Source organism: Fistularia commersonii, chromosome 34, assembly GCF_037954325.1.
Source record: "Fistularia commersonii isolate RoL2024-O1a breed Wild chromosome 34, RoL_Fcom_v1.0, whole genome shotgun sequence".
In the NCBI taxonomy this organism is placed as follows: domain Eukaryota; kingdom Metazoa; phylum Chordata; class Actinopteri; order Syngnathiformes; family Fistulariidae; genus Fistularia; species Fistularia commersonii.
The window spans coordinates 4427159-4432380 of record NC_141317.1 but is presented as its reverse complement, the minus strand read 5'-3'; positions in this window follow the sequence as shown (position 1 = coordinate 4432380).

Here is a 5222-nt window from a genome sequence, read left to right as displayed (position 1 = left end):
ACTTATCTGAAAAATGTTTTAAAATGCCTTTTGTCGTAATGTATATCAAAAACATTTGAAGACTATATATCCCACCTGCTAAATATACGGAAGGGAGAGGCCCAAATTCAGCGTTGTGACACAGGATCTGACGACAGGATCTGCCGAAACAGAAATACTTACTATCGCAAGTTCCACTTTGTTCACTCTATATTCAAATTCTGCCAAAATACATTCAAAAAAGATGAATCCCTGAATAGTGGGCTGCCAAGCTATGGGAGGTTGTGAGCCCACGCCGGGTAAGCTTTGTGAAAATGCAGGATAAACTGGAAAATGTTCCATAAAGTTGATGTTTTACATTAGGTGCAAATGGTACATCATCTGTTAGGTGTACAAATGAGGCCTGCAGAGGCTCTCGCTGATGCTCTGACTTCTACTACCCCTGGTAATCATAGTGACCAAATACAGAATTGCATTGGTTTTGATCGAAGACAAAGTGCGGAGGCGAAAATGTGTCTTTTTTCTCTAAAATTGTGTTTCTTACCTAAAAAGACAGTAGTTGATAACACATACACATCAACAATCCTTCTCTCATGATTGGGAGACTTACCTAAGTACTATTACTACAACAGGTTGAAGTGGCTTCTAATGTTTTGATTATAAGACCCCTATTCATCTTGCAATCAATTACCCTCTACAGTAGCGTTTGTAGTGCGACAGAATCAGGCTTCCTCCAAAAGAATCAAAAAGACAAACACACTGAAAGCCCAGGATGCAACACAAAATCTAGTGGATTAAAACAATGTTAGTGATCCAGTCTCTCCATTCATGTCTCTTATTAGTGTTGACACGCTGATTGTAAAATCAGGCCAAAATGCATGAAGTGGTCTACACTAAGTACCACACTAGTTTAGTAACCCTAGGTAGCTATTCTCTATAGTAAGCTATTTATGTACTATTTAATGTGCATTTGAACATTATTTATGCTATAGCATAACTTATCATCTGCATATTTCCTCTTGTAAATTATGTGCACAGTTCCTACCCATCTGTAAAATACATACATAGCTCCCAATCTGTAATCACCTGTATATTATTAACATAATATGGCATGTTAGACTGTTTATTACATCTGCACCTGCTCCTTTTTTGCACTCCTAGTTAGATGCCTAATTGCATTTTGTTGCTCTGTACTTGAACATATGCAAAGATAAATCTCATCTAATCTAATTCAATCTGTATTCCGCTTTGTGTCAATAAGATTAACCTTGTTTAAGGTCGCCGCAGTGCTGTGAGGGGAATGCGCCAGTTCGCAAGACCCTTGATGGAGAAATCGTCTCCACCGGCCAACGGGATAGGCTTTTCCGCAGCGGTTTGCTGACCCTCCCACAAACATGCAAATACAAGCGACTCGGGCCTTCGGTGGTTTAATTGAACACAAATTTTGACTCATTGTTTTGATGTTCACCACCTCAGGGAGGAAAAACAGATTTGGCCAAAGGGCCTTCCTCTCAGAATTCCAACATGGGCTCTTACTGCTCAGTGACTGTGTGTAACACACTGATCTGGTGAGTAAAAAGGAATGAATTCCCAGCTGGATGTCGGGTCTGTTTGTGAGTAATATCTACAATGATTTTCACACATCACCTTTGAGTAAAAAGACTGAAGCCAGCACAGAAAAGTCACTAGTCTATATCATCCTGGTGAAGTCTGGAAAACGAAGCGGCAGCAGGAACACCTCAGTCCACACGCAGGCAAGAATTATTGTTACGAGGTCACTATCCAACCAGTAGCCCAGCAGAATAACATCAGCTTTTTTGGCTAGAAGGTAATAGTGAATGGAAAACAGGAGAAGGCTCTCAGGAAGGCGTAGCCTGCTGCCAAAATAAAAGTCTGAATAAATAAAGAAATAAGCTGTTGTTTTTCTGAAGTGTGTTTTTGTTATTCTTATTTTTGAGACTTCTTGGCAAGCCCACATTTATACGCTTCCACATGCTTTGATATAATGAATATCATATTATTACGCTATTATACTTCCTCTGTTTTGGGATCTAAAAGGTACATTCTATTCTATTGACTTAGATAGCATGCATACTCAAAAAAGGGGATGCCAATAAATTATGGTTATCTTTATTATTATCACAATAGCAACGACAAATTAAAATCAACAATACCAACAACAATAAAAGATATTACCTTCTTCCTCTTCTTCTTCTCCTTCTTTCAGCTTTTCCCTTCAGGGTTCACCACAGCAAATCAACCTTCTCCATCCAACCCTCTTCTCTGTATCCCCCTCTCGCACACCAACTACGTTCATATCCTTTCTCACAACGTCCATTAAACTAATTCCAGCATTCGTCTACCAAAATACAGGGCTGTCTCAGAAAATTAGAATATTGTGATCAAGTTCTTAATCTTCTGTAATCCAATTACAAGTACAAAAAATGTCATACATTCTGGATTCATTACAAATCAACTGACATATTTCAAGCCTTTTATTATATTAATATTGCTGATTATAGCTTACCTCTTAAGAAAACTCCAAAATCCTATCTCAAAATATTAGAATATCATGAAAAAGTATTTTTTGTTTTTTTAAGTGCATTACAGAAGATAAAGAACTTTATCACAATACTCTAATTTTCTGAGACAGTCCTGTATATTGGTAGACGGATGCTGGAATTAGTTTAATGGACGTTGTGAGAAAGGATATGAACGTAGTTGGTGTGCGAGAGGAGGACACAGAGAAGAGGGTTAGATGGAGAGGGTTGATTTGCTGTGGTGAACCCTGAAGGGAAAAGCCGAAAGGAGAAGAAGAAGAAGGTAATATCTTTTATTGTTGGTGGTATTGTTAATTTCAATATTGTTGTTGCTATTGTGGTAATAATAATGATAACCATCATTTATTGGCTCCCCCCTTTTGAGTATGCATGCTATCTAAGTCAATAGAATAGAATGTACCTTTTAGATCCCAAAACAGAGGAAATATAATAGCATAATAATATGATATCCTGTATTTACAATCCGTCCTCTGTAAATGACCGAACCATCTCAGTCTGGCTTCTCCGACCTTCTCTCCAAAACATTTAACATGTGCTTTTCCTCTGATAGACTCATTCCTGATCCTATCCATCCTGGTCACTCCCAAAGAGGACCTTAGCATCTTCATCTCTGCGACCTCCAGCTCTGCCTCCTGTCTTTTGGTCAATGTAGCTCTTTCTAGTCCGTACAGCATCGCTGGTCTCATCACTGTCTTGTACACCTTTCCTTTCATTCTGGCTGATAGTCTTCGATCTCTTCGTACCCCTGACGCTTTTCTCCACCCATTCCGACCTGCTTGGACCCGTCTCTTCACCTCTTTTCCACACTCTCTACGCTTTGGACTGTTCACCCCCAAAGTACCTGAAATCCTACAACTTCTTGATCTCAACTTCCTGTAGCCTCACTGTTCCACCTGAGTTCCTCTCATTCACACACATATACTCTGTCTTTCTGCGACTAACTTTCATTCCTCTCCTTTCCAGAGCATACCTCCACCTCTCTAGATTTTCCTCTACCTGTTCCCTGCTCTCACTACAGATCACAATGTCATCTGCAAACATCATGGTCCATGGAGATTCCTGTCATTGTTAACTTGACCAATCCAGTATGAGATTATTAAGTTTGATTCGCATGTCTGGTTTTGGCAAAAGTTTTACACCGGATGCCCTTCCTGATGCAACCCTTGCCATGTATCCAGGCTTGGCACGGGCTCAGGGAGACACTGGCCTGTGCCCCTGAGGCTGCATTCATAGATATTATTATTATTATTATTATTATTATTATTATTATTATTATTATTATTATTGTTATTGATGATAATAATATCTATATCTATTAAATCTATATATCTAATAATATCTATTAATGATAATAATATCTACATTTCATGTGTGTGATGTCTGTATTTTCTAATTCTTACTACCTGGGGGGGACCAAAACATTTCAATCCATTGAATAAAGTCCCAATTTTTTTCTCTAGCTTTGCCATGCATATTTTTCTCGGAGTAGTTAATGTTTTGAGGTGTTATGAAGAGGGTCTCAAATAGCATTTCGGCTCATCAAGGGGTCGGAGTCAAGCATTTTGCTGTGACAGCTGAGTAATTGGAAAGGGTATGATGTCAATGTGTGTGAGCTGTGTGTGTGTGTGTGTGTGTGTGTGTGTGTGTGTGTGTGTGTGTGTGTGTGTGTGTGTTCTATTCCACTATTCCACAGTGGCTTTCTCTTGCCTTTTGAGATCACCAGCAGCTGCCCCGAACTGGTCGATTGACCTTGTGTGGACGGGTGGTGTTTACAGGATGGGAACAGGCCAAAGTGCTGGATCAGTAAAAAAATGAGAAGACCCACCCCTTCCATTACCGCCTGGCCCCAACTTCAGCCAGGGACACACATCTTTTTTTTTTTTTTTTTTTAAACAAGTGACCTGCTCTAAAGCAGAAAATGCAAAAAAGGACAGATACCCTTGTATACATCAGCTCTTTTCACCCCATCTCTGCTGATGGAGGGTGGCGCAGCTGTGTCTCTGCAGGGATGTGCAGGTCCAGGCCTCCTGACTGCCACCACGCTTGGGTGTGGCTACAGATGCAAAGAGGGCACTTTTTTTTTTTTCGCCTGCTGTGTGAAAACTCTCAACCAGAGAGGGCAGCAAAACCCCGCGTTTCTGAGCGGTCCCCACTTACTTTTCCGTTTACTTTTGCACGTTTGCTCCGAGAAAATGCTCGGATGCTGAATCCAAAATGAACGCACGACTAATAATAATAATAATAACAATAAAGAAAAACACTCATCGTTGGGGTTGTGAGAGCTGATGCAAAACACGCAGACGAGCATCACATTGTGTTTAAAAATAGGATTTCTTCAAGTGGTTGCGTAAATCCCCCGGCGTCTAGGTCATATTTGAAAAGTGCAGGTCTTGCATAATTGATTAAAAGGGCTGTAATCCATCCAGCCCTGCACCGCCTGGAGCCCCGGGGCTGAGTCCACGCAGCCTTCATGCCCCGCATCCACTCCACAAACTCCCTGATCCCAGACTTGCATCCATACGAGAGCGTCCAGTCTGCAGCCGAGTGGGGTTTATTCTTTTTTTCTTTCTTTCTTTCTTTCTTTCCCTCTTCTGAGAATGTTTGAACCAGACGCACCGCTTTCTGCCTCCAGGTGATGCCTCTGCTGTGATCACTGTGTGCTCCTTTCTCACCCACCACACA